This window comes from Hemicordylus capensis, chromosome 10 (assembly GCF_027244095.1).
Source record: "Hemicordylus capensis ecotype Gifberg chromosome 10, rHemCap1.1.pri, whole genome shotgun sequence".
Classification (NCBI taxonomy): Eukaryota; Metazoa; Chordata; class Lepidosauria; order Squamata; family Cordylidae; genus Hemicordylus; species Hemicordylus capensis.
In genome coordinates this window covers 16898586-16911738 of record NC_069666.1, presented here as the reverse complement: position 1 = coordinate 16911738, position 13153 = coordinate 16898586, and the positions used below count along the sequence as shown (strand labels likewise).

General features: G+C 47.9%; 1 long non-coding RNA gene across 1 annotated transcript; it reads left to right on the top strand.

The window, feature by feature from the left end:
• LOC128335176 (uncharacterized) lies at nt 1-13153 on the top strand. The gene is made up of 3 exons (XR_008311533.1): nt 1-293; nt 2056-2150; nt 12719-13153. It is a non-coding gene; the product is annotated as an uncharacterized LOC128335176 (long non-coding RNA).

Here is a 13153-nt window from a genome sequence, read left to right as displayed (position 1 = left end):
AGTTCGGAGGAAGGCAGCGATTTTTAAAACATGTGTTGTATTGCTTTGTGAACCACCTTGGAAGCTTCAACTGAAAGGGGGCCTAGAAATTAACTAACTAATTTGTAAGTTTCAGAACTGTTCTTTGGCGCCCTCATTACTGCCTGCTGAAGCCGTTCCGTCTCCAGCAGTTCTCTACACTGGTCATGAGCGGAGGCCATGTGTGTGCCACCGTTGTGCGTGTGCAGCTGGAGAGAGTACCACTAGCATGCTATGGCCGCTGGGGAGCATGCCACCTGAACAGGAAGCCGCAGGTGAGTGGAGGAGGAGGAGCAGGTATGGACCTGCTCTCCTCCCTTTTAAAGGTGCTGGGGATATACCCTGTTTTCCCAAAAGTAAGACCTAGCAGTAATTTCTGATGTACCGCTAATTGCCCTAGTGCATTTTGGGGGGCTAAAATTAATATAAGACACTGTCTTATTTTCAGGGAAACACGGCATTGCGAATCACTTTCTGGATCGCGATTCATGCACATCTCTAGAATTTAATAAGGAAGTGGGTTACACCGACTCGATGGCACACCTTTACCTTTAGGTTGTTTCTTAAAAGGAAATAGAGGAGGAAGAGAAAAGAAGAATGTAGACAGAAAATCAAGGTGAATACTGGCTTGATTCACACAATGAGGCGATTCTCACGATCGCCAAAAAGCAGACGAAGGGAGCCTGGCCCGCTTTTTGGTGGCCGTGTGCTGTCACAGGAGCTTCGCGACTCCCGGCAGCAAATGCGCTAATTCCCCCTCCCCTTAGACGAGGTTAGTGGAGGGAGTGCTCCGTTAACCTCAGCGTTTTGATTGTGTATTGCTGCGGTGTGACTCCATGCTGCAGGAACACGTGAGAAGACCCCCAACTGGGAAGCTGAAAGCAGCCTCCTGGGCTTGGTGGTCTCTCCAGGATACCCCCCACGCTCACACAGGGCATCATGGAACTTCTGGGGGCTGCACGGCCCCCGATCCCTGCAGCCCTCGCCAGCTCCATGATAGAGCTGGCAGTCGTGTGGGCGGCCGATCTGGTGATCATCTGCGGGGAGAGCAAGCTAAGCCCGCTCTCCCCACAAAACCCCTCATGGTGAGACTCACCTCAATAATTTGAATGTAGGTTTAATGTGGGTTACCAATCTTGGCATGATTGTATGAACCCACTCCAAGGTGGTTTGTGGCCCAAGATAAATCTGAGATTCCCACCTCGATGTGGTTTCATACAAACACGCTGATGTTGGTAACCCCACAGTAAACCTTGATTTGAACTAGTGTTTCTTTTCAAGGCACCTCCATTTTCCTTCCTTCCTTCCTTCCTATCAGGGATATTCTTTTCTGAGAAAATAGTATAATTGGCTCCGCAGGTTGTAAATGGAAGATACAGGAATCTGAGCAAAAGGAGCAAGACAGGGTTTTCCAACTGTGGGTCTTTAGATGTGTCTGGACTACAATTCCCATCACCCACTGCATGTGTCTGGACAACCATCCCCACCACCCACTGCCTCTGTGACCGTGGGTGATAGGAATTGTAGTCCAACACCTGGGTGCCCAAGGCCAGGAACACCTGACCTTAGATTAGCAGATCACTTTACTATCTGAAGTACCTGCAGCCAGGTACTTGGCATCTCCAGAATCCTGGAGCCACAATAAAGCATACAATACATAAATGTAAAGGGTTGCAAAAATAAAAAATATATAAAAAAATAAAAAATAGAAGCAGACTGCTGGGATGCGAGAGAGCAAACAGGGGCTCCCCTTGCTCTTCTTCCTGGCTCCGTTCTGCTTCTCCTCTCCTAAGAGCTCTGCATTGCCATTAAGCTAACAAGGGCAAGTTCTCCTGCTGCTGACCTTTAAGATTGCAGTAACTTATCTGCTGTTTACCCACCGTGACATGCGATCCCTGCTGGGGATTTAATTATTAACCCAGATTGCTCCAATAAAGCCGCAAGGTGGCAATTACTAGGTGGTATTTATGATCAGGTATATGAACATCTTTCTCACCCCATTTGTCTGCCTTATTTATTCTTTCTAATTTGCCCTAGTCCTCTCTTTCTCTGACGTCTTCATTACCAGACGGAAACGGCAAGTTGAGCAGGAAGGAGCTTTCCAGGCACAGGATGGCAGAACAAATCTCTTGGTGAGAAATTCATACATCCAGGTGCTAGGGATTGCCAACTGACCAGGAAAAAAAAAACCCAGCCTGGCTTGCTCTTGTGCCTTTGTCATCTGAGCTGCAGAAATGAGCTGGGGAAGCCTTTTCAAAGCATGGAATTCACCTATTAATTATTGCACTTCAAAGGGTCCTGGAAAGGGAATTTCAAAAGTTGGCAACTTATTTGTTGCATCGGATATTGACAAAAAGTTAACAGATCCCAAAGGAGTAGACCCAGAACCTTTTTATGCTTCAAACGTTTAATTGGCTGTACTGTAATGGTTTCAACCACTTTCATAGGGCTTTTTCTACCACTCGCCCAGATAGGGTTGCCAGGTTGCACACAGGAAGCTGAACTGTACATTTCAGTTCAGCCGGAGATTAGGCATGGCTTCTTCTGCATTCACTCTTGCGTCTGCTGAGAAGCACTCTTATTTGTTATTGATTGGTTGATTAACGTTGCTCCCCCCAAATTCTCATCTGTTGAACTTGAGTAAGCAGTTTAGTATTCTCTGTAGTGTGCTGGATTCTGGGACCAATGCTGGTTCTGTTTCGAGATCTGCTCTTTCTCTGTCGGCTGCTGAATCTTCTTCCATCTCAAATAAACCAATTTCTTTTAAGACCCCATTAGCCCCAAATGATTCTAGGGTTTCCAGTTCCCAACTCAGACCTGCTTTTTGTTTACACCTCTCTGCCCCGTTCCTCCCCTGTCTGAAAAATCTGAACTCTTTCACTGGCTCTTACTTTCTTGGCCTTTCCGCAAACCCCCCCCCCCGAGGTCGTGTATACAACCTCATAGCCTCCCATTCAAATACAAATCAGGGTGGACCCTGCTTAGCAAAGGGGACAATTCATCCTTGCTACCACAAGACCAGCTCTCCTCTTCTCTCCTCATGCTTCATGCAAGCTTTGCAAGCAGTGTGAGGTGAGGCTTTCCATCCAAAACTTGCAGGGATCAAATGGGTCCCCTAAAGATGCTTCAATGACAGCAGCAGCGAGCATCTCGCCACCAGTGTTCCCTCTAACAGGGATTCCCTGGTGTGGTTGACTATAACGCCCATAATCTCCAACCAAAAGCCATTGCAGCTGGGAATGCTGGGAGTTGTAGTGAACAACATCTGGGAATCCCTGTTAGAGGGGACACAGCTTGCCACCTTGCTGAGGCCCCAAGAATCTGCTGCCTGAGGCAACTGCCTCACCTTGCCTCATGGAATTGCCGCCCCTGAGCCGAACCAATCTTCTCATTGCTCAGGGTCAAGGAAGCAGAGCCCTTTTGAGTTTCTTTTTGTTCTGGCTGACAGGACCTTGTCTAGGAACATAGGAAGCTGCCATATACTGAGTCAGACCATTGGTCCATCCAGCTCAGTATTGTCAACACAGACTGGCAGCGGATTCTCCAAGGTTGCAGCCAGGAATCTCTCTCTGCCCTATCTTGGAGATGCTGCCAGGGAGGGAACTTGGAACTTTCTGCTCTTCCCAGAGCGGCTCCATCTCCTGAGGGGAAATCTCTTCCAGTGCTCACACTTCTAGTCTCCCCTTCAAATGCAACCAGGGTGGGCCCTGCTTAGCTAAGGGGACAAGTCATGCTTGCTACGATAAGACCAGCTCTCCCACCCCACACTGGTCTGAATATGTGAAATTCCCCAGGAAGCCACATCTGGCTGCCACTTCTCCCTCTGCTCCACGCTGCCCCGATGCAGAACCTGCAGAAGGAGTCCTCCAGTTCCAAGAGGCGCCTGTTCAATATTCATGTCCACAGCAGAGCCCAGCAACTAGCATGTGCAAGCTGCCTTGCTGTTAGGCTCAGCCACCTCGTGTGGAGGATGGAGGCGCACTCCCTCCGCCCCTCTGGTTCCACCACACCTTGGCTTTCTTCAAGAATGTCTATTTTTAATTTGTATTTCTCATGTCGGGCTTGTCCGGATAATGTGCGAACACAGAGTGTGCGAATCACTGGAGGCCTGGATGCTTAAAAATAGACCGAGGCTTCATTAAGAAACATCTGATGCTTAATGTGCAACATGGAAAAGGCAGCCTAATTACACCCTTTCCCCCATCTCTGCGGTGACAGGTTCTTCCTCCTTAGGAAGGAGAAGCAGTGTGCACAAAGTGGGTTCTGAAGCTTTCTCTTTTGGCTCGAGCCACGCGAAAAGCTAGATGAAAAAGGCACAGCCATTGCTGATTTGCGCATCTGAATCCATTCCACGACATGTACATTGACATTGCACACTGGACACGCATGAGGCCTGTTCACACAACCATCAACATCAGGATAGGAGCAGATGCCATTTACCCTGGTTTGTATGGTGGCGCGAACTCATGAGAAACCTGCCAGACTGCTCAGAGCAGGGCAGCCCGGCTTTTGTACGCTGGTTTTAAGCAAGGTAGGAGGAGAGCCGGTCTTGTGGTAGCCAGCATGACTTGTCCCCCTAGCTAAGCAGGGTCCACCCTGGTTGCATTTGAATGGGAGACTAGAAGTGTGAGCACTGTAAGATATTCCCCTCAGGGGATGGAGTCGTTCTGGGAAGAGCATCTAAGTTCCAAGTTCCCTCCCTGGTGGCATCTCCAAGATAGGGCTAAGAGAGATTCCTGGCTGCAACCTTGGAGAAGCCGCTGCCAGTCTGTGTACACAATACTGGGTTAGATAGACCAATGGTCTGACTCAGTATATGGCAGCTTTCTATGTTGCTATGAGAGGAGAGCTCTCCTACCTTGCATTTCCAGCTGTTTGGATCCACTTACTTTTTCTAGCCGCTAACTGGAACTAGCAGGCCTGGAAACTATAGAGAGCTAAATGTGGCTAAAGGAGGTGACAACTGTGAACGTGCCACTCTGCAGAGCACACACTGGGGCTATTCTCACGATCAGCAAAAATCGGGCTAGGAGAGCCTAGCCTGATTTTGGCTGATCGTGGAAACCACCAGACTCACAGGCAAACCCTGTGGCTTACAAGTGGCTAGCCAGCTTTTTTAGACCTCCCCTTAGCCCGGGTTTGCAGAGCGAGCGCTCTGCAAACCCGGGCTTTCTGATCGTGAGCAGCCATGGCACGGCTCCGTGCCGTGGCTACTCACGAGGAGACCACCAGAAGGGAGGCAAAAAGCCGCCTCCTGGCTCCGGGGGTCTCCCCAGTATGCCCTGCAAGCTCATGCAGGGTATACTGGAGCTTCCACGTGGCCCCCCAGCTGCCCAGCCCCTCCCTGCTCGTCTGCAGGGAGAGTGGGCTTAGCTCCGCAAACCTGATTTTAGGGACGGGCTACCTGAGTGGGTTACCCCCGGGTTGCCCCCGTGCGGGAGAGGAGGAATGCTCCATCTTGAGAAACGGAAGTTGTAGGAGCTGAAATTTTTCACACAATGAATAATCAACTTATTGAATTCTTTGCCACAAGATGTGGTGACTGCCAGCAGCCTGGATGACTTTAAAAGGGGTTTAGATAAATTCATGGAGGACAGGGCTATCAATGACTACTAGTCTGGTGACTATAGGCCATCTCCAGCCTCAGAGGCAAGATGCCTCTCGATACCAGTTGCAGGGGAGCAACAGCAGGAGAGAGGGCATGCCCTCACCTCTTGCCTGTGTGCTTCTCAGAGGCATCTGGTGGGCCACTGCAGGAAGCAGGATGCTGGACTAGATGGGCTTCCTTGGGCTTGATCCAACAGGGCTGTTCTTATGAAATTTAGGATCTGGGACGGGGCTTCTCTAGGCCTTGGGGCAAATGGCATACTCGTTTTCTTTTTTTTAGTCTGAACTTGGGTGGTTTTTAAAATGTTTTAATTTTTTAAAATGTTTGAATTGTTGTTTTGTTTGTTAAACGTTTTGCTGTTCTAGGGATATTAGACCACCCAAAGCTACTAGATTAGGCGGTATAAAACCGTAACAAACCAACAAAATCCGATACAGGTAAATGCCACTTTTAAAAAGGTAAAGTTGCTTCGGTCACGTTGTAGTTTAAAGCACCAGAGCATATTAAAGCACCCGGAGCATATTTTGCCCATTCAAACCCTGTCATTTCTTGCCTCCAAATTGCCGCACCCCCAAGCTGCACCCAGGTGGGTGTTTGCTTTTTGAAGGTTGATTTCAAGTAGAGAATTGGCAATCAAGAAGAAGAAGGGGGAGATGCCACTTTCCGCCACCACTTCTCCAGTCTAACGTGCTCCCTTCCAAAGTGGCTGTTCTTTCTCTTTCTTTTTTAAGGCCTTGGGTCTCAGTTATGTGCATAGTATGAAACTTGCAACTACTTCCTTTTGCCTTGAAACCTTGGGAGTTTCACCAGTGCTGCCAGTTTGCAGGCAACATGTGGGAAAGCCTTTTATCCGAGGGTTCTTTGATAAAAGGCCACTTTGACTGGAGATGGTGGGAGTTGTAGTCCAACAACATCTGGGGACCTACCTTTGAGAACCCCTGCTCTAGTCAGTTTCACTTCCATTGGGTTCACTGTGGAGGTGTTAGCCTGGCAGCTGTAGGCAACGGTGGATTAATGGAGAGGCAAAGTAGGCATTTGCCTGTGGGGGCAAATTTGAGGAGCAGCAAATTGTGCCCCTCCTCAAATTTTGCTCTGAGGGCAGTGGCAGCTGCAGCAAGGATGGAGTCTCCCCCTTTTACCTTGTATAAAAAAGGCAAACCGTTTTTGTTTGAGGTAAAAGGTTGGCAAAAGCCTTTTTTGCCTATGGGTGACCAAGAGCTTAATCCTCCCCTGGCTGTAGGTGGGAAAGGATGTGATCCTCATACCTCCAGTCACAGAATATTAGGGTTGGGAGGAACATTGAAGGTCTTCTAGTCCACCCCATCATCATTTACCCACTACATTTTTGCAGGGTATCAGGCATCTGCAGGAATAATTCCATGCCTGTTGTGAACTTGTGGGTCTGGCCTCTGAGCTATGGTGTGGCTCTTAAATTCTGGCTGGTTTCTGCCCCTCTAGATGCTAAAAAGAGCCTTTAGTCCTCTCTTCTTAGGAACATAGGAAGCTGCCAAATACTGAGTCAGACCATTGGTCTATCTAGCTCAATATTGTCTATCCAGATTGGCAGTGGCTTCTCCAAGGTTGCAGGCAGGAATCTCTCTCAGCCCTATCTTGGAGATGCTGCCAGGGAGGGAACTTGGAACCTTCTGCTCTTCCCAGAGCAGCTCCATCCCCTGAGGGGAATCTCTTACAATGCTCACACTTCTAGTCTCCCATTCCTATGCAACCAGGGTGGATCCTGCTTAGCTAAGAGGACAAGTCATGCTTGCTGCCACAAGACCAGCCCTCCTCTCTCTTCTTCCCTTCTTCTGCCAAGGTCTCTCCTTTTTACTTTCACGTATGCAGAACTGAGGACAGCCAATATTTTTCCCCCCAAAATGACAAAACTTCTTTTCAGTTGTATAACAAAAACTTGGGGAAATTAGATCAGATTTTTTTTTAAAGCCACCTATTAATCTTGCATTTTTGATCATTTCAATCCAAATTGGTTGTTTTACAGAGGGGTGGAGAGAGGAGGGATTTATATTTCCCAAGTAGGAACCCCCCACCAACTCTACTTAAAACAATGCACTTCCCTTCTTATTTTGGAAGCTTGCTTGTGTTGGATTGGCTGTTGCATAGCAACACATCTCCCAACCCTGCCAGTTACTCCACTTGGTGATTTGCTGCCAATGGCATTACGCCCTGTGGTTTATTCAATGGGTATAAAACAGTGAAAACTGCCAAGTTGTCCAATTGCCCCACCGGGGGCTGTATTCTAAGTGAACTGAAATTACGCTTAATAAGACTTTGCTGGACTGCTTGTTTATAGCTCTTAACAGCCCCCTGGGAAAGTGAATCCATATCTTTGTAACCATGGCATAAAATCCATAACCATACATCAATTTAAAGTGCCCCTCTCTGCTCACACTAATGCATGTATTAATTATCAACTGGGGTTCTCCACTGCAATGCAAACTATGAGTCAACCCTTGACTGTCGAGGCTGAATCAGAGCATCCTTCACTTTCCTCCGACTGGGTTGGGATCAGCTTCCATCTCTGTGGAGAAAAGCATGATTCAAGCCAGGGCTTTTTGTCAATAGGCTTTAATAGTGAGTTGCTGATCCGATTGTTTCAGAAGTGTTCAGGCAGCTGTTTTAAGCCTGAATCACCAGATGGCACTGTTACACTATCTGTATATGTTCCTCCCATAGAAAGAAACATGGTGCTGACATTGGCAGGAAGCTTGAGAAAGGAAGGGAGTTTGTCCTTGTGTGGACAACTTTCAAAGTTGTCCACACAGGAGCTCACATTTTCTCCTCTGCGATGTGGCTGTCCTTGCCCTTATCCTTCACAGTAACATCACATCCTCCCTAGACCCAGGTTGTTCTTATTGAATATTTACGTATCACAACAAAAAGCCTGCAAAGGCAAAAGGAATTAGAAGAAGAATGAGGAGATGGTTGCCTGTCCTAAATGGGCTCACAGTCTGTTGTTCAGTTGGCCTTAGGGTTGCCAACTGCCCCTCATTATGCAGGATGTCCCTAATTTTAGGGATGAAATGTTGGTCCCAATAGGGACAGCATTTGTCCCTCATTTTCCTCTCATTTATTCAATAGCACATAATTCAATTACATATACGTCAATGATACTTAGGCTCTTGATTACTACTGCATACACCTCCCACCCACCCCCAGCAAGCCCCCACAAACTTATGTCCCTCATTCTGGCAATGAAATATGGGAATCCTAGAACTTGGTCTCATTGCTACTTTATCTCGTTGCTTCTGCTTCCCATTCTGGCTTCTGCTTTGACCTTCATTTCCAAGCCAGATCGATGTCCTGAACTGTGTTCAACCCCCTTTGCCGCACCCTTGAGTAGTAGGTATGGACTGAAAGGGGTGGGAAGGGAACCCTTTCCTCCCTGGTGGTTTCCCATCTCCAGACTGCTCCTGTCAAGCTGCCTTTACTGGGAAAGAAGAAAACACCAGGAGCATTCCCAGACAGCAGGCTTTACTGCAAGTTGAAAGTTGCCCCAAAAACCCGATGCAAAAGGTTGATTTTTTAACTCTGCCCCGGATATAAATCGGGCTGCACTCTAACACGCAATCAAAAACCTGAGTCATGTGTGAAGTGCTCCCTAAGAGATTGCAGGGACTTTGGGGTAAATTTGGCCAATATGTGAATGCATACCTCCATTCTGCAGGAGAGGTGGTCTAAAAGCTAGATGTGAAAAATCTCCAGGGACTTTAGTACACATCAGGCTTTACTGCAAATTTACTGGGAGGCTTTACTGCAGACTTGAAGTTGTCCCCAAAAAACCGACGCACATAGTGGGTTTTTTAAATCCCAGATATAAATCAGGTGACACTCTAATGCGCTGTGAAAAACTCAAATTGTCTGTGAGCTACTCCCCGATAACTCACAGGGCCTTTGGGGTAAATCTGGCCGATATGTGCAGTGAACGCACCCCCTCCATTCTGCAGGAGATGTGAATTAAAGGGCTTTAAGGCCCCGTGTGAAAAACTTCCTGGGGAAAGAAAACACCAGATAAAGAAGAGAAACATCGGTGGGGAGGAGATGTGATTAATCTAATCTGTAGTTTGAGCCTGAGTTTCTGTTTCTCTAAGCACCCTGTTTCCCGGATGATCTCCCTGCCTGATCAGCACTCCTTGATCTTCCAGCCTGCCCACAGCATGCACTTTCTTGACTTGAGGTCCTGTGAAGGTTGCTCCTTTTCACCAGTTTCTCCACTTCTCTTGTCTCATCTACCTCATCTGCCCATCTTCCCCCCAAGACTTTTTTTTCTCTCTGTGTCACCTTCACCCTCTTCCTTCATCTGCCCTGAGCTCATTGCCCTTTAGTCTCCTATGTCTTCCCACTGAGTTTTTCAGACCTCTGCTGAAAAACTCAGTCCTCTACTGAAAAACCTGGCCCACTCAGCTCCTCCTGTCTCTAAGCCTGTGTGAGGGTTTCCCACTGACTGTGCGCTTCAGCTCACGAAGTGTGGGATGCCATGAACATTCTAAGGCTGACTACTGCTACCCTCAGCAGACAGAATGCTGGAGAAGATGCCACATCAGCTCAAACGATAGGAGCCCGAGGCATCATTCCTGTCAGCATGGCGGCGACAAATAACAATAACTGCCTGAACAAATCTCTCCGCATATTAACCATATAGATGACAACTTGCAGCATTCTACGGTCTTCGCAGAGAGAAATGGCTCTGTAGTACTTGAAAGGAAATCTCACAGGAGTGACGGGTGTATAAATGTGGAAAGGTTCAGGCTGGGAAAGGAAATAACTCGAGGAAGCTACTAGTCAGGTTACAGGTGGCCTGACATCCCTCAGATGCTGCAGCTAGGAATACTCTGATTGGTGGTTGCCATGGTGGCATGCAACTGGTGTGTTGCTACTGTTGCTGTGAATGGAATCTTAGGTCTGCTGTTTCCAGGGTGGTGTGAGTCAGGGAAAGGTGACCGATGCTACCCAATAGATGCAGAAAACCTAATCTGCTTGAAGCAAGGCGGGGCTGTCGGGGTGCAGTCTCACCCACAGGACATCTGCAGACATATTCATTTTAATTGTTATTTCACCTTCCTGTCCTGCCTTTCATCAGATGATCCCAAGGCAGATTAGAAATCTGCCTACCCCTGCTAACTGGGCAAAGAGGCACCTTTTAACGTGGCGATTCTCTTTATTGAGCAGGGGGAGAGTAACTGGCCCTATCCACCCCCAGCACAGCATCCCTCCAGTGACTGTTGCTGGTGTCTATCTTGTGTTTCTTTTTAGATTGTGAGCCCTTTGGGGACAGGGATCCATCTTATTTGTTTGTTATTTCTCTGTGTAAACCGCCCTGAGCCATTTTTGGAAGGGCAGTATAGAAATCAAATGAATACAATACAATACAATACAATACAATACAATACAATACAATACATAAATGTAATGAAAGCAATTAGACCAAGGATTCTGAAACAAAGCCATTGTGGCCTGGGATGATGGACATTGTAGTCCAACAACATCTGGGGCCACAAGCCTGAGAACCCCTGAACTAGACAGCATTAAAATCATAATGTAAAAGAAAAAAAGGGGGTCAGGACACAGATACATAAGGAGCAGTGTTCCCTCTAACAGGGATTCCCAGATGCTGTTGACTACAACTCTCAGCATCCCCAGCTGCGATGGCCTTTGGCTGGGGATTCTGGGAGTTGTAGTCAACAAAATCGGGGAATCCCTGTTAGAGGGAACACTGATAAGGAGGCTGTTCTCACGAGCAGCCAAGACCGGGCTAGGGCAGGTAAACTTAGGCTAGGCTGCCCATGAGACCTGCTGGGAGCTGTGTGGCTCTCCCAGTGGCATCTGGGCAGCAAGTCTGCCTAGGGAGCCTGCTCGTTAGCCAAGTTTAGGGGCCTGAGTGTGCCCTTAACCCGGGCTAACTGCTTGTGTGTCAGCACCAGCTGCTCCTAGCCAATGTTGATACAGGAGCAAGCTCCCAGCCATCACTGTGCACTTAGCAAGAGTTTCTGGGATGCACAATGCACTTGCAAGAGTTTCTGGGAGAATTCCCGGGCGATTTCCAGGGGGGATTTCCGAGGGCAGCAGAACTTCTGGGGGCAGCAGCAGCAGCTCGTCTGAGCGTGCAATCTGTGTGCCGGCAGCAACTCTTGTAGATCGTCTGCAGGGAAGGTGAGCTGATGCAGCCTCCCCTGCCACTCGCCCTCAAGCTCACTCATGGGATCCTGAGAAAGGGCTCAAGGCCTGGTCACACAGTCCTTTGGAGCTGGGCTGGAGGGCAGGAGAGATCCTGCCCTAGCTGGAGCACTCAAGCAGGACCTCGGTTTGGGCCAGCAAACTCAGAAAACACACCTTCAAGCGGGGCATCCTTGAAATCTGGAGTTGCAAGAATGGAAAGTCCTCCAGGCCTTGCAGGACTTCCTGGCAGATTTTGCATTGCCAGTACACTGGAACACCTCATGACATCAGTAGTTGCGCTCTGATGGGCCACAAGGGGCAGAAGGCGGGCTGCTGAAGTGGTTCAAGCAACAGGACTGTAGAGTGTGCTTTGCCCATGGTGAGCGTCCATGGTGAGCGTCCCCTGTAGCCATAGCTCTCTATTGTTTCCAACCCTGTTTCTAGGCTAGAAAAGGTGAGTGGGTTTATACAACCAGAAGAGCAAGGTAGGAGGGCTCTCTTTTCCTCCTACCTTGGTTAAGGGTAAGGTAGAGAATCTGGGTTAGCCTGGTTTGAGAAACCTGGGCTCGAGGGATTTTTGTGAGTTCACACAAGCATTGTGAAATCACAAAATGTGGGTAGCCCAAGCTTTTAACCTACTTTTGATGAATGTGTGAATCAGCCTATGCAGTCATGTAAAAATAGCATAGTAAAAGAAGATCAGTCCTGAATCCACGTGTATATCATGAAGAGCATCTGTACGGTATTTTGTATTTTCTCCCCACCCACCCCACCCTTATGAGTTAATGAGGCAATGATTTAATGATTTATGATTTAATGTTTTTGGTTTTTGTTTTAATGCTTGCTTGTGAGCCGCCCAGAGAAGAATTTGTTATGGGGCAGCTAACAAATAAAGTTTATTGTCATTTATTATTAAAGAGCAGTGGAAGAAGAAGAAGAAGAAGAAGAAGAAGAAGAAGAAGAAGAAGAAGAAGAAGAAGAAGAAGAAGAAGAAGAAGAAGAAGAAGAAGAAGAAGAAGAAGAAGAAGGGGGGAAAGCAAAGTTAAGCACCTGGCTCCTCTTAATTGAAAGGTTGAGTGAATAAACACCATTTTTAAATAGCCTGCAAAAGGTCAGCAGAGAGGTGGCAATATGAGATTCAGCCAGGAAGGCGTTCCACAAGCTGGGATGGCAACTGAGAAAGCTCTGCCCTCTGTCTTTGCCAGTCTCATGTTCTGAGGAACTGTAAGATGAGCAGCTGTTTTCGAGCAGGTGGTCCTTCAGGTACCTGGAGCCTAAACCACTTAGAGCAGGATTGCACAACTTTGGCCCTTCAGCTGCTGCTGGACTACAGCTCCTATGATCAGCAGTCAC